Source organism: Toxotes jaculatrix, chromosome 16 (genome assembly GCF_017976425.1).
Source record: "Toxotes jaculatrix isolate fToxJac2 chromosome 16, fToxJac2.pri, whole genome shotgun sequence".
In the NCBI taxonomy this organism is placed as follows: Eukaryota; Metazoa; Chordata; class Actinopteri; family Toxotidae; genus Toxotes; species Toxotes jaculatrix.
Genome location: NC_054409.1, coordinates 3,413,221 through 3,426,574, shown reverse-complemented (window position 1 = coordinate 3,426,574; position 13,354 = coordinate 3,413,221). Strand labels below are relative to the sequence as shown.

General features: G+C 44.0%; 8 non-coding genes across 8 annotated transcripts; all 8 read right to left on the bottom strand.

Moving 5' to 3' along the window:
- Positions 1-7,321: 7,321 nt before the first annotated feature.
- LOC121196248 lies at positions 7,322-7,436 on the bottom strand. Its single transcript, XR_005895720.1, has one exon. It is a non-coding gene; the product is annotated as a U5 spliceosomal RNA (small nuclear RNA).
- A 394-nt stretch (positions 7,437-7,830) lies between these two features.
- LOC121196692 lies at positions 7,831-8,021 on the bottom strand. The gene has a single exon (XR_005896133.1). It is a non-coding gene; the product is annotated as a U2 spliceosomal RNA (small nuclear RNA).
- A 577-nt stretch (positions 8,022-8,598) lies between these two features.
- LOC121196288 lies at positions 8,599-8,762 on the bottom strand. Its single transcript, XR_005895756.1, has one exon. It is a non-coding gene; the product is annotated as a U1 spliceosomal RNA (small nuclear RNA).
- A 1,187-nt stretch (positions 8,763-9,949) lies between these two features.
- On the bottom strand, positions 9,950-10,065 carry LOC121196246. The gene has a single exon (XR_005895718.1). It is a non-coding gene; the product is annotated as a U5 spliceosomal RNA (small nuclear RNA).
- A 395-nt stretch (positions 10,066-10,460) lies between these two features.
- LOC121196706 lies at positions 10,461-10,651 on the bottom strand. The gene has a single exon (XR_005896143.1). It is a non-coding gene; the product is annotated as a U2 spliceosomal RNA (small nuclear RNA).
- A 577-nt stretch (positions 10,652-11,228) lies between these two features.
- LOC121196433 lies at positions 11,229-11,392 on the bottom strand. The gene has a single exon (XR_005895895.1). It is a non-coding gene; the product is annotated as a U1 spliceosomal RNA (small nuclear RNA).
- Positions 11,393-12,533: 1,141 nt separating this feature from the next.
- Positions 12,534-12,649, bottom strand: LOC121196231. The gene has a single exon (XR_005895704.1). It is a non-coding gene; the product is annotated as a U5 spliceosomal RNA (small nuclear RNA).
- A 399-nt stretch (positions 12,650-13,048) lies between these two features.
- LOC121196660 lies at positions 13,049-13,239 on the bottom strand. The gene has a single exon (XR_005896104.1). It is a non-coding gene; the product is annotated as a U2 spliceosomal RNA (small nuclear RNA).
- Positions 13,240-13,354: the final 115 nt, after the last annotated feature.

The following is a 13,354-nucleotide window of genomic DNA, read 5'->3' as shown; positions in this document are numbered from 1 at the left end:
CGTTTTGAATTCTCTCAAACAGCTCTCCACAGAGGCAGGTGCAAGCACATCTGTAACTATGGATGCTGCCTTTGTATGACCACATGACATTTTCTTTGCAATCTCGGAATCTGGAAACATGGTCGATGTTAGCTTATTACCACAGTCTTCTGACCTGTATGATAGGGAGTGTTTTACAGTGTGGTAAACGCTAGCTAGTTCAGCTGCTGTTACCTTATCTGCGTTTGAATCTTGTTTGGGTTTTAGCAGGAATGTATGCATAGACTGGGAAGCCTCCTTTTGAGCAACACGTTTTCTGTGCGTCTGGCATTGTCCGTGTCGTTTCACGTCGTATTCCCCTCCGTGTGAAACGGAAAAATGACTCAAGCAAACTTCACACAAAACTTTACCAGAATCGGCTTGCACTGGTTTCACCCAGGGATAGATAGCCTCCCAATCTTCATTGTAGCTGCATTTCCTCTTCTTAGCCGTGCGGGTTGTGCTTTCGTCCATGTCTCAAGCTGCATGCCGTTTTGACTTGATCTGCATTGTTTCTTGATGGGCGCGCCCGCAACCCACGTCCCAGTTTGATTTACATGATGAAACAGCCTGCCCCGCCCCCTATTTATTAAATGCCAGATTATAAAACACGCATTTCAAAACTGGAGTCTGATTGTCAATAATAATGCGGGACAACGTCTCAATTTGCGGGACGTGTGAAAAGTAATGGAATTGCGTGACTGTCCCGCACAAAGCGGGACATCTGGTCACCCTACTTCACATACCTTCACAACTCGAGTCAGCATCAGACGGACACACGCACAATAAACATCCACGGTAGCTGGAATTTCCCTCTCAGCTCCGGTGTTTCCTAGTGGAAAACGCCAGGACATGAAATGAAACGATCCGTTGCCTTGAAATCCAAAGAGGAAAGCGACGGCGGGGATCCACACGGTGTGTATCCAGAAGTAAAGCATGGTGTCCTTTAATCAGCTGCAAAAGCTCCGCGCTCTTCCCGACGAAGCTCCGTGTCCAGCGGTTCATTTCCAGAAGAGAAAGCGCTGCAGATGAAGCCAAGCGGAGGAAGAAATCCCAGTGTGAACGCTGCTGATGAACACAAGAGCTGGAGACTCTGTCTCTGCTTCTTCTGCTGCTTTCACACGGACATTAGCGACCCCTACCGGAACTGTTATCCAGAGAGGAAGAGACTGTGTCTGTGTGTGAGTCCTCTGAGTCCTCTGTCCAACTCATTTCATTCAGCACCACAACCATGATTTGTCACATGGAGTGAAGTGAAGCCAGTGAAGAGGAGGGGAATGGGAGGAGGAAGCAACACAAAGTGTTTGCTGGTCTCTGATGGGATCTTAGCCAGCAGTTTGTCTCTGTGTTATTCTGTCTCTGCACCGTTTAACATTCATACTCAGGTGGACAGTCACAGTGGACACTGTCTAATGTCCAGAGGACAAGTTCTTTTATCACATATTAAAGCTGTGTGATGTTCACTGACACTGACCATGTGTAGTTTAAACACGTGTGCAAGTTTATTTTCCTTAAGACAGAAGATGAGCTGATTAATGCAGGAAACAACATGAGTATCTGCCTTTATAATTCTAAAATCACGAGCTGAGGACAAAAGGTGAAGACGACAGCTCATATGGAAAATTGGTGCATTAAGAAAAAATATATTTTTGTGTGAATAATATTAGTTCATATTTTCCACTTTTGATATATGATGGTATTATAAAAATATATATGTCTTTTCAGTCTAAAATCCTTCTAGTGTATCTACAGGAGCTGATTAGTCCCATATATACAGTGGTGTTCCAGTATATGTCAGAGGTCAAAGTGAAGACAGTCTAGTTGGTCTCATTGGATAAAGCCAGTTATCTGTGTGCAAACAAGCGTGACAGCAGATTTATTCCACTTAGTTCTGTCAGAGCCACTGAAGCTGTTTCTTTACTTTTTATTCTTCCCTCCAGCTGCAGTGAGAAGATCTACAGAAGAAACATTATTATTATTATTTACTGTCCAACACAGTAAAGTGTAAATGATGGACATTTACTCAACACAACTTTTTATTTCCACTGTCACAGGATAGAAAGAACAAAGAACTTCACTAAGAGCCTTGTTTCATAATTCATTTCCAGCCCACAGTGTTTCTGTCCTCCAGCAAACCTTTGGATGTCAGTGTGTCAAGCTGATGTTGGTGAATCTGAGGCTGTGTTGACTGAGAGAAGAAGCTGTGAGATCTTTTAGACCCTGAGGACTCACTCTGGACTGATTTGATAGATGCTCCACAAATAAAAGTGCTTCTCCACTCAACTAACTACTACTCCTCATAGGGACTGTCTGCAGGAACTGAAACTGCTTTTGGTCAAAGAGATATTCATGTGTTCACTGTTCACTCAGGACAATTCAGCTGGGTTGGTGAATTCAGCACCAAGGACAGCAGCAGCAGCTGTTACAGTGTGAAGTGCAGCAGCTTCAGAGTCCTTCTCACTTCACTATGGCAGCAGAGAAGCAGCTAAAGGGGACGCAGCAGCCACAGATTTGTTCCATGCTGCTTACACACTAATTGTTCTCACACTTGTATGAACTAATTACTTCACTTTTTTTCTTGTAATTAATGTGACTGACTCTCAGAGACTAACAGAACATTTACCTCCAAGCAGCAGTTACTCCATCAGTATAGAGTCTCATTATTCAGTCGTGTAACAGGACGGAGTCAGACACACTCAGCAGCAGAGGACAGTGGAATCATCTTCCCTGATCCATCCTGTCTGTCTCATCCACATCCTGTAAGACTTTCTGCTTGTCAATAATCCAACCATCATAAATGATTGTCCCTCAGTGCTTTCACTGTAAAAACAGCCTGTGTGACACCATGAGCCTCAGTGAGAACTGGACATAATGTCAAGTTGTTGCTGTTTAATGTGATAACAAGTTGTACTGATGGTGAAAGTGGATTAAATAATATAACAGCAATAAGAGACAGAGGACCACCTGACAGCATTAATGGACATGGACAGATATGCGCTCACACACTGCCGAGCTGCACACACTGTTAAACACTGTCACAGCTCATTAGCATCACGTTCTACCTGCAATTCAAGATCAACGAGTTGGTTCAGGATGGTGCAAAACACGAGACAACAAAGAATCAGACACCAGACATGAACTGCATTATGTTAAAATCAGAGCAAAGCAGCAACAATTACAAAAAGACAGAAAGTCAAACATGTGAGAGCACGATTGAATGTGGAGGAAGAGACAGAGATGATGGTTCTACTTCAGTCCAGCTGCTGAAAACTGTTTCCAATGCAGTTCTATTCCAAGGTGAAAAAATGCAGAATATTACCTGACACTTCTAACAGACAGGAGCTGAAAACTTCACACAGAAAATACAAGTGTCCCTGAATAACGAAGAGAGGAACGAGAGGAAGAGAAAGTGGGTGGACAAAGAGAAAAGAAGGAGTTGAGAGAGCAATGGAGGAGAGAAACTTTAAAGTCCAACAGTGATTCATCATAGTTTGTGAAAACTACCTGATACTTGTCCTGAGTGTTCAGTCAGTGAAAGAAACCATGAAAACAAAGCTGATTCTTCATTTTACATTTATCATGAATGACTAAGGGATTTTTTTTTGGATCACTTGATTATTCATCTGAGAAAAGCAGTAAGTTCTTTGAGTTACTGAGTCACTGCAGTGTGTTCAAAACAACTATACTTATAGAAATGAAGGCACTGATCACACAGTCTAAAACATAAGCTTCAGAAAAAAATGAATACATTTCATATGCTGAAGGAAATGTTAGGTTTGTGTCATGTCCGATAGTCGACAATCAACCAAATACCCAACAAATCTAAGTCATTTAGCTTTGTAGCTCTGCACACATCCTTCTTCAAACACTGTGGTTTATGACACAGCCAGTTAAGTCTGGACTTCAAACCAGTTCAAACACAGTCATGCAGCATGTAGATGCAGAATGTAAATCATTTTCTCAAACATCTGCACAAGCACTGAGGAATAAACATCAATGATAATTCATCATGATTTATGCAAAAAAAGAGAAGTTTAATGTTTCTGTTGTTTTACTGTTTGAAAGAGGAGAAACAATGTTTGTATATTTGAAGACTAAAATCAGCTGTGAAGAACATTTTCCTTTGTTTTCTTCTTTTCAGAGGTTTTTGAAAAACAGATAAAATGAATCAGTGGATGTGTCAGAATATGGAGAGAATCTTTATCGACTACAAACTTGTGACTTTTGGAAATTTCCCAAAGCAAAACTCTGTTCATGTGACTCAAACCAGTAAATGTCTGGTTTCAGCTAATTTAACATTTGGGCTGATGAATGAATGACTACCTGCTGCATAATCAGACTCATCACTACATTATTCACTGCACAAGCAGCTGCACACTGGTTCACACCTGAGAGAATAACGTCTGTCACTGTTCAGTTAGAAGAGCAAAGAAGAAGCAGGTGGTAGAAGAAAAACTGATGAGAGGAGGAAACGGAGGAGGGTGAGAAAAAGATGAATAATTACTGAACCTGCAACATCAACAGACGCCTGTCAGTGCCAAAGAAATGACTCTTATCAAGAAAGGCAGAGATTAAAGCAAGTAGCCTCATCTTCATGTTCCAGATGCTCACACAGTTTTTGAAAAGTAAAGTAAACCAGATGAAAATAAATCATTCATGATTTGACTCAAGATGAAGAAAACATATCTCTTTACCTGGATGCATGAAATAAAAGTAATAAATCAGTGAAGGTTCAGAATGGTTTCAGTAAAATATCACAGATCTTATTTAAAGCTCTGATACTCTGTCACAGCAGACAGCAGGACAATGACAGTGAGAAGACTAAAGGAGACATGGAGTTTTGTCCTGGTTTGAAGGACAGAAGACGGAGGACAGTCTGTGTGTGGCTGCTCTGTCTGGGTAGACTGGTGGAGAAGAGACTGAGGTCCAAACTCTGACAGGACACAAGAGAGCAGCTCCAGCCCTCTGACAGAAGACAGGCTGGGAGGGAGGACAGCTGTCCAGCTGTGGATCAGCTACTGGACACTGACAGGACACACACCATCGCTCTGGCTGTCCCATAGAACAAACCTTGACTTCATATCAGGTGAGGATGTGTCCTTCATTTAAACTGAGGACTACAGGAAAAGTATAAGCTTCATTTCTTCAGAAGCTGTTTACAGTTATTGGAATTTTAAAATAAATAAAATCTCAGTTTGATCACAAACAAAACAGATTCTATAAATTCCCTTGACAGAAGTAAAAACCAATCTCATTTCTATTATCAGCTGAATAAATGTTCATTTTCTCAGCTCACCATCTGCTGGGCTACAGAGCTGATCAGCTCAGCAGACGTGTTGTGATCTAATAGGATCAGACAGGTGGAGACATGAAGGATGAAAACAGCTCTGCTCCAATGAAGGAAGCAGAACTAGAAACAGGCAGAGACACCTGCTGTACTGATTTCATCAACACTAACAGAGAAACACAGAGATGGAGTGAAGTTTCATTCATGCATCTTAGTTTAATCTTTAAAGTTTATTCTGGACCATGGAAAATAAAAGCCCCAGAAAAAGCTAGTACTCCTGACATCGGGAATGAATTTTAAAATGACTCATGAGCTGTTTAAAAAATCTCAAGTGTTTTGATGTGCATTTAAAAATATAAGGTATGAGGGAAAGCTGTGTTTTTATTCAGTGTATTGAAAACTCACCACTTCAAGCTTCTCCTTCCTCCACCTGTTTCTCTCCCTCCTTTCATCTGTCTCTATGTAGACTCATTCCTTCCTGTACTGTCTCTCTGCATCTCCTTCATTTCACCTTCAGCTTTACTTTTCATGTCGGTATCATCCACATACAGAGACTATAGAAGCAAATGGGTCATTTAGCAAAGACGAACACGTCAAAGATAAAACACAAACTTTCTACATGCTCCTAAAGTCAGAAACACACTCAAACAGCAAAATTCTCTTGTTGTTTCTCGGGCAAACACATGCACACCCTCCTACAGACTGTCCACACTGCTGCTCTCTGTGTCTGTGAGATCACTCGTCACCACTTTGTTCCTCCAAATATAACAGTGATAATATTTGTGTCTGTGAAAGGACACATATACACACACTGTTACACATTCTCCACCTGCTTTGTGGTTGTGTGAGGAGTGTGTGAAGTGTGGAGGCGAACGTCACAATGACTGACTTCTCCTCTCTGCTTGGTTCCACTCAGCTGCCTGTCACTGACTCTTCAGAGCAAAGTGTTGGAGGTTAAAAATCTATTTACTGAAGCTGGAGCTTTTAACAGGCCACATTCACATTCACATTCAAATTCGCAGGGGTCAGCACAGCAACACAGCCAGGTAAGTATGAGCTGCAGTTGTATATGTCAGCTTTTGCAGTCTGTCCACAAAGCCACTAGTCAAGCTGTCTCTTGGGAAAGAAAGCAAAGGCCCACGTGGGACACTTTTCAAAACATTTGACTAAATGAACTAAACACTGACATGAACTACTAACATGTATTGACTTACTGAAAACCTTGAAGCTGATCTGGACTTTCCTGTGGTTTCCTCTTGTCCTTGTAACAGCAGTAGCTCCTCCCTTCCTTGTCAATAATTGTGCAGAAATATCTGAGGGCTTCTTTCTTCCTAAATCATGAGCAAGTCCTGTCCAGTCCAACTGTCTCTGCACCTGTTTGACTTCTGAACTTGTCTCTGGCTGTGTGTCCACTTACTGCAGCCTGTGACATCAGACTGTAGAATGTTGATACATCAAAGGCATCAAAGGACAAACACACGCTCACACATACTGGTACTTATATCTTTGTGAGGACACTCTCTGGCATAATGCTTTCCCTCGCCCTAACCTCTCTCTCTCTTAGCATCTCAGACCTATGTCAGTACCTGTGCCTCTGTCAAAGAATACAAAAAAAAAAAAAACACTAGACCTGTACACACATAGTCATGTATTCATGTAGTCATCTGTGAATGTGTGTTTGATGAGTGCAAAGTGAAAATGCTGCATGAACCTTGTTTTTGTAAAAGCTTCTCTTGTTTCCTTTGCTTCTTACAACTGTATATTTTTCAAGCATCATCTGTCATATTGAAGAAATAAGTTCAGTCAGTAGCGTTATTTCTTTTTTTATTGTCATCATGTACACTTTTCTTGTCTCAAAGACGCCAGCATCCCCACCAAAGCCTAAAAATAAAGTATACCAGCGAAATGACAACATCTAGCGCGCATTTCTTCCGCAAAGAAAGAGCAAAGTCGGACAGGGGAGCTCACACTTGTGGCGCTCTATAAAGATGTTTGACTTTTCACCAACTCAAAAGGCTCAGCCATAAGGCCAAGCCAACCAAAAATAACTTCAACTCATTGGTGTTCCTCTCCACGGAAGTCTTCAGTAAAAGGCGAAAGACTTGTGCGTTATGAAGAGAAACAAGAGTCAGAACGGGCCTGTCTCAGAGAGCAGCTGAGGACCCTAGTCGTCCCAGCTACCACCGTCGCGGTGCGCCTCCCTTGGCTTGCCGCGTGCTAAATCCCAGCCTCCCCTCCATTGCCCCCCCAGCATCTCCAGCCTGAAAAATCCAGGCCTGGCTTTTACATGGAGACTACAAAGTCTGGGAAACCATCAGGCGTCTTCAGGGAGTCCACGACCAATCATCGTAGCTGAAGTGCACTGTGTTGTTGAGTGGGGTTCCCTGGGTGATATCAGTAAATCAACTCACTGGTTGTGCACAATTCACTTGATAAAAACTTAGCCGCATTTTCCTTCAGCCACTGTAAAAGTTTGACTCCTAACTAAACATGTGTGTCAGAGCTTGATTTTCTACAAAGCAAGAGAAAGGTGCACCGTTCCCGGCGGCACTGCAATGCCAGGTCGATGCGTGGAGCAAGCGGAGCAAGCTCCCTTTTCAGCTCCCTCTACTAAAAATGGGTTTAATACGTTACCCCCATACAGGGGACATATCAGATATTAAACTGATTAGAACAGATACTACACTTGATCTTAGCCAAAAGGCCGAGAAGCTATGAGGCCCAAGCGTTTGACGTCCAAATCAAGCTCTTGGTACAACCGTCACTTGTCGCGGTGTCCCGTTTGTAAGCCAGCTTATCAATTGCCGCCACTTAGCAACTCCGCCCATCTGTCTGCTGTGTACTTTTCCCTGCCGCTATACAAAGATGTTTGACTTTTCACCAACTCAAAAGGCTCAGCCATACGGCAAAGCCGGCCAAAAATAGCTTCAACTCATTGGTGTTCCACACCAAAGCCTAGAAATAAAGCATACTAGAACAACATCTAGCACACATTTCTTCCACAAACAAGCAGCAAAGTCGGACAGGAGAGCTCACACTTCATTTTGTCATGGAAAGGCCACGCCCACTTCCCCAAATCCAATGGGAACACGGGGAATTGTCATGACTAAACACGCCACTCTGTAGCGTACGCCAGAGAGCTTCTGCAGAGCAACACTGCCGCTCTGTGGACAGACTGCAAAAGCTGACATGCAACTCCAAATCAACAAAGCCACTTCACAAAATGGAGAGCCTTCAACAGGTTAGCACATGGGCATTCCTGACACATTGTGTTTTCTTCTACACGCACGCAACAGGGGAGAGCGCGAACGCAGTCCCCCACTACCAGAAATTATGCAGTCGAGATTCCCACATTTGGGGAATTCGCAGGGGTCAGCACAGCCGGAGTGCAATGGCTGAACCTCTCCCTGGGTGAACCACCTTGTTGATCATGGTATCTCCCCTGCCAGGTAAGTATGAGTTGCAGGTGGAAGAGAGCGGGTGGTGGTCACCGGGCACAGCACTCTGGCTGACGGTGCCTACAATGCATAATCCCACATTTCAGTGCCTTGAGCATCAGCTCCCCTTTGTATGTTACATTTATGGCTGAAAAGACACAAACACTGCTGCAAATAGGCTGCGGCGTGCGGCAAACGCGCTTTGTTAGGTCTACCCATCATGCACTGCTCTGCCAAAAACAAAGGAACACTGTGTGAAATGCCACTAGTCAAGCAAAGGCCCACGTGGGACACTTTTCAAAACATTTCACTAAATGAACTAAACACTGACATGAACTACTAACATGTATTGACTTACTGAAAACCTTGGAGCTGATCTGGACTTTCCTGTGGTTTCCTCTTGTCCTTGTAACAGCAGTAGCTCCTCCCTTCCTTGTCAATAATTGTGCAGAAATATCTGAGTGCTTCTGTCTTCCTAAATCATGAGCAAGTCCTGTCCAGTCCAACTGTTTCTGCTCCTGTTTGACTTCTGAACTTGTCTCTGGCTGTGTGTCCACTTACTGCAGCCTCTGACATCAGACTGTAGAATGTTGATACATCAAAGGCATCAAAGGACAAACACACACACACTCACACATACTGGTACTTATATCTTTGTGAGGACACTCTCTGGCATAATGCATTCCCTTGCCCTAACCTCTCTCTCTCTTAGCATCTCAGACCTATGTCGGTACCTGTGCCTCTGTCAAAGAATACAAAAAAAAAAACACTAGACCTGTACACACATAAAGTCATGTATTCATGTAGTCATCTGTGAATGTGTGTTTGATGAGTGCAAAGTGAAAATGCTGCATGAACCTTGTTTTTGTAAAGATAAGATAGACTTTATTCATCCCACAACGGGGAAATTCAGTAAAAGCTTCTCTTGTTTCCTTTGCTTCTTACAACTGTATATTTTTTAAGCATCATCTGTCATATTGAAGAAATAAGTTCAGTCAGTAGCGTTATTTCTTTTTTTATTGTCATCGTGTACACTTTTCTTGTCTCAAAGACGCCAGCATCCCCACCAAAGCCTAAAAATAAAGTATACCAGCGAAATGACAACATCTAGCACGCATTTCTTCCGCAAAGAAAGAGCAAAGTCGGACAGGGGAGCTCACACTTATAGCGCTCTGTAAAGATGTTTGACTTTTCACCAACTCAAAAGGCTCAGCCAAAAGGCCAAGCCAAGCAAAAATAACTTCAACTCATTGGTGTTCCTCTCCACGGAAGTCTTTAGTAAAAGGCGAAAGACTTGTGAGTTATGAAGAGAAACAAGAGTCAGAACGGGCCTGTCTCAGAGAGCAGCTGAGGACCCTAGTTGTCCCAGCTACCACCGTCGCGGTGCGCCTCCCTTGGCTTGCCGCGTGCTAAATCCCAGCCCCCCCCCCCCCCCCCCCCCCACCACCTCCAGCCTGAAAAATCCAGGCCTGGCTTTTACATGGAGACTACAAAGTCTGGGAAACCATCAGGCGTCTTCAGGGAGTCCACGACCAATCATCGTAGCTGAAGTGCACCGTGTTGTTGAGCGGGGTTCCCTGGGTGATATCAGTAAATCAACTCACAGGTTGTGCACAATTCACTTGATAAAAACGTAGCTGCATTTTCCTTCAGCCAAAGTAAAAGTTTGACTTCTAACTAAACATGTCTGGCAGAGCTTGATTTTCTACAAAGCAAGAGAAAGGTGCACCGTTCCCAGCGGCACTGCAATGCCAGGTCGATGCGTGGAGTGAGCGGAGCAAGCTCTCTTTTCAGCTCTCTCTCCTAAAAATGGGTTTAATACGTTATCCCCATATAGGGGACATATCAGATATTAAATTGATAGGAACAGATACTACACTTGATCTTAGCCAAAAGGCCGAGAAGCGATGAGGCCCAAGCGTTTGACGTCCAAATCAAGCTCTTGGTACAACCGTCACTTGTCGCGGTGTCCCGTTTGTAAGCCAGCATATCAATTGCCGCCACTTAGCAACTCCGCCCATCTGTCTGCTGTGTACTTTTCCCTGCCGCTATACAAAGATGTTTGACTTTTCACCAACTCAAAAGGCTCAGCCATACGGCAAAGCCGGCCAAAAATAGCTTCAACTCCTTGGTGTTCCACACCAAAGCCTAGAAATAAAGCATACTAGAACAACATCTAGCACACATTTCTTCCACAAACAAGCAGCAAAGTCGGACAGGAGAGCTCACACTTCATTTTGTCATGGAAAGGCCACGCCCACTTCCCCAATTCCAATGGGAACACGGGGAATTGTCATGACTAAACACGCCACTCTGTAGCGTACGCCAGAGAGCTTCTGCAGAGCAACACTGCCGCTCTGTGGACAGACTGCAAAAGCTGACATGTAACTCCAAATCAACAAAGCCACTTCACAAAATGGAGAGCCTTCAACAGGTTAGCACATGGGCATTCCTGACACATTGTGTTTTCTTCTACACGCACGCAACAGGGGAAAGCGCGAACGCAGTCCCCCACTACCAGAAATTATGCAGTCAAGATTCCCACATTTGGGGAATTCGCAGAGGCCAGCACAGCCGGAGTGCAATGGCTAAGCCTCACCCTGGGTGAACCACCTTGTTGATCATGGTATCTCCCCTGCCAGGTAAGTATGAGTTGCAGTTGGAAGAGAGCGGGTGGTGGTCACCGGGCACAGCACTCTGGCTGACGGTGCCTACAATGCATAATCCCACATTTCAGTGCCTTGAGCATCAGCTCCCCTTTGTATGTTACATTTATGGCTGAAAAGACACAAACACTGCTGCAAATAGGCTGCGGCGTGCGGCAAACGCGCTTTGTTGGGTCTACCCATCATGCACTGCTCTGCCAAAAACAAAGGAACACTGTGTGAAATGCCACTAGTCAAGCTAAGGCCCACGTGGGACACTTTTCAAAACATTTCACTAAATGAACTAAACACTGACATGAACTACTAACATGTATTGACTTACTGAAAACCTTGGAGCTGATCTGGACTTTCCTGTGGTTTCCTCTTGTCCTCGTAACAGCAGTAGCTCCTCCCTTCCTTGTCAATAATTGTGCAGAAATATCTGAGTGCTTCTTTCTTCCTAAATCATGAGCAAGTCCTGTCCAGTCCAACTGTTTCTGCTCCTGTTTGACTTCTGAGCTTGTCTCTGGCTGTGTGTCCACTTACTGCAGCCTCTGACATCAGACTGTAGAATGTTGATACATCAAAGGCATCAAAGGGCAAACACACACACTCACACATACTGGTACTTATATCTTTGTGAGGACACTCTCTGGCATAATGCATTCCCTTGCCCTAACCTCTCTCTCTCTTAGCATCTCAGACCTATGTCAGTACCTGTGCCTCTGTCAAAGAATACAAAAAAAAAACCACTAGACCTGTACACACATAAAGTCATGTATTCATGTAGTCATCTGTGAATGTGTGTTTGATGAGTGCAAAGTGAAAATGCTGCATGAACCTTGTTTTTGTAAAAAGCTTCTCTTGTTTCCTTTGCTTCTTACAACTGTATATTTTTCAAGCATCATCTGTCATATTGAAGAAATAAGTTCAGTCAGTAGCGTTATTTCTTTTTTCATTGTCATCGTGTACACTTTTCTTGTCTCAAAGACGCCAGCATCCCCACCAAAGCCTAAAAATAAAGTATACCAGCGAAATGACAACATCTAGCACGCATTTCTTCCGCAAAGAAAGAGCAAAGTCGGACAGGGGAGCTCACACTTATGGCGCTCTATAAAGATGTTTGACTTTTCACCAACTCAAAAGGCTCAGCCAAAAGGCCAAGCCAAGCAAAAATAACTTCAACTCATTGGTGTTCCTCTCCACGGAAGTCTTTAGTAAAAGGCGAAAGACTTGTGCGTTATGAAGAGAAACAAGAGTCAGAACGGGCCTGTCTCAGAGAGCAGCTGAGGACCCTAGTTGTCCCAGCTACCACCGTCGCGGTGCGCCTCCCTTGGCTTGCCGCGTGCTAAATCCCAGCCTCCCCTCCATTGCCCCCCCCACCCACCACCTCCAGCCTGAAAAATCCAGGCCTGGCTTTTACATGGAGACTACAAAGTCTGGGAAACCATCAGGCGTCTTCAGGGAGTCCACGACCAATCATCGTAGCTGAAGTGCACCGTGTTGTTGAGCGGGGTTCCCTGGGTGATATCAGTAAATCAACTCACTGGTTGTGCACAATTCACTTGATAAAAACGTAGCCGCATTTTCCTTCAGCCAAAGTAAAAGTTTGACTCCTAACTAAACATGTCTGGCAGAGCTTGATTTTCTACAAAGCAAGAGAAAGGTGCACCGTTCCCAGCGGCACTGCAATGCCAGGTCGATGCGTGGAGTGAGCGGAGCAAGCTCCCTTTTCAGCTCCCTCTCCTAAAAATGGGTTTAATACGTTATCCCCATATAGGGGACATATCAGATATTAAACTGATAAGAACAGATACTACACTTGATCTTAGCCAAAAGGCCGAGAAGCGATGAGGCCCAAGCGTTTGACGTCCAAATCAAGCTCTTGGTACAACCGTCACTTGTCGCGGTGTCCCGTTTGTAAGCCAGCTTATCAATTGCCGCCACTTAGCAACTCCGCCCATCTT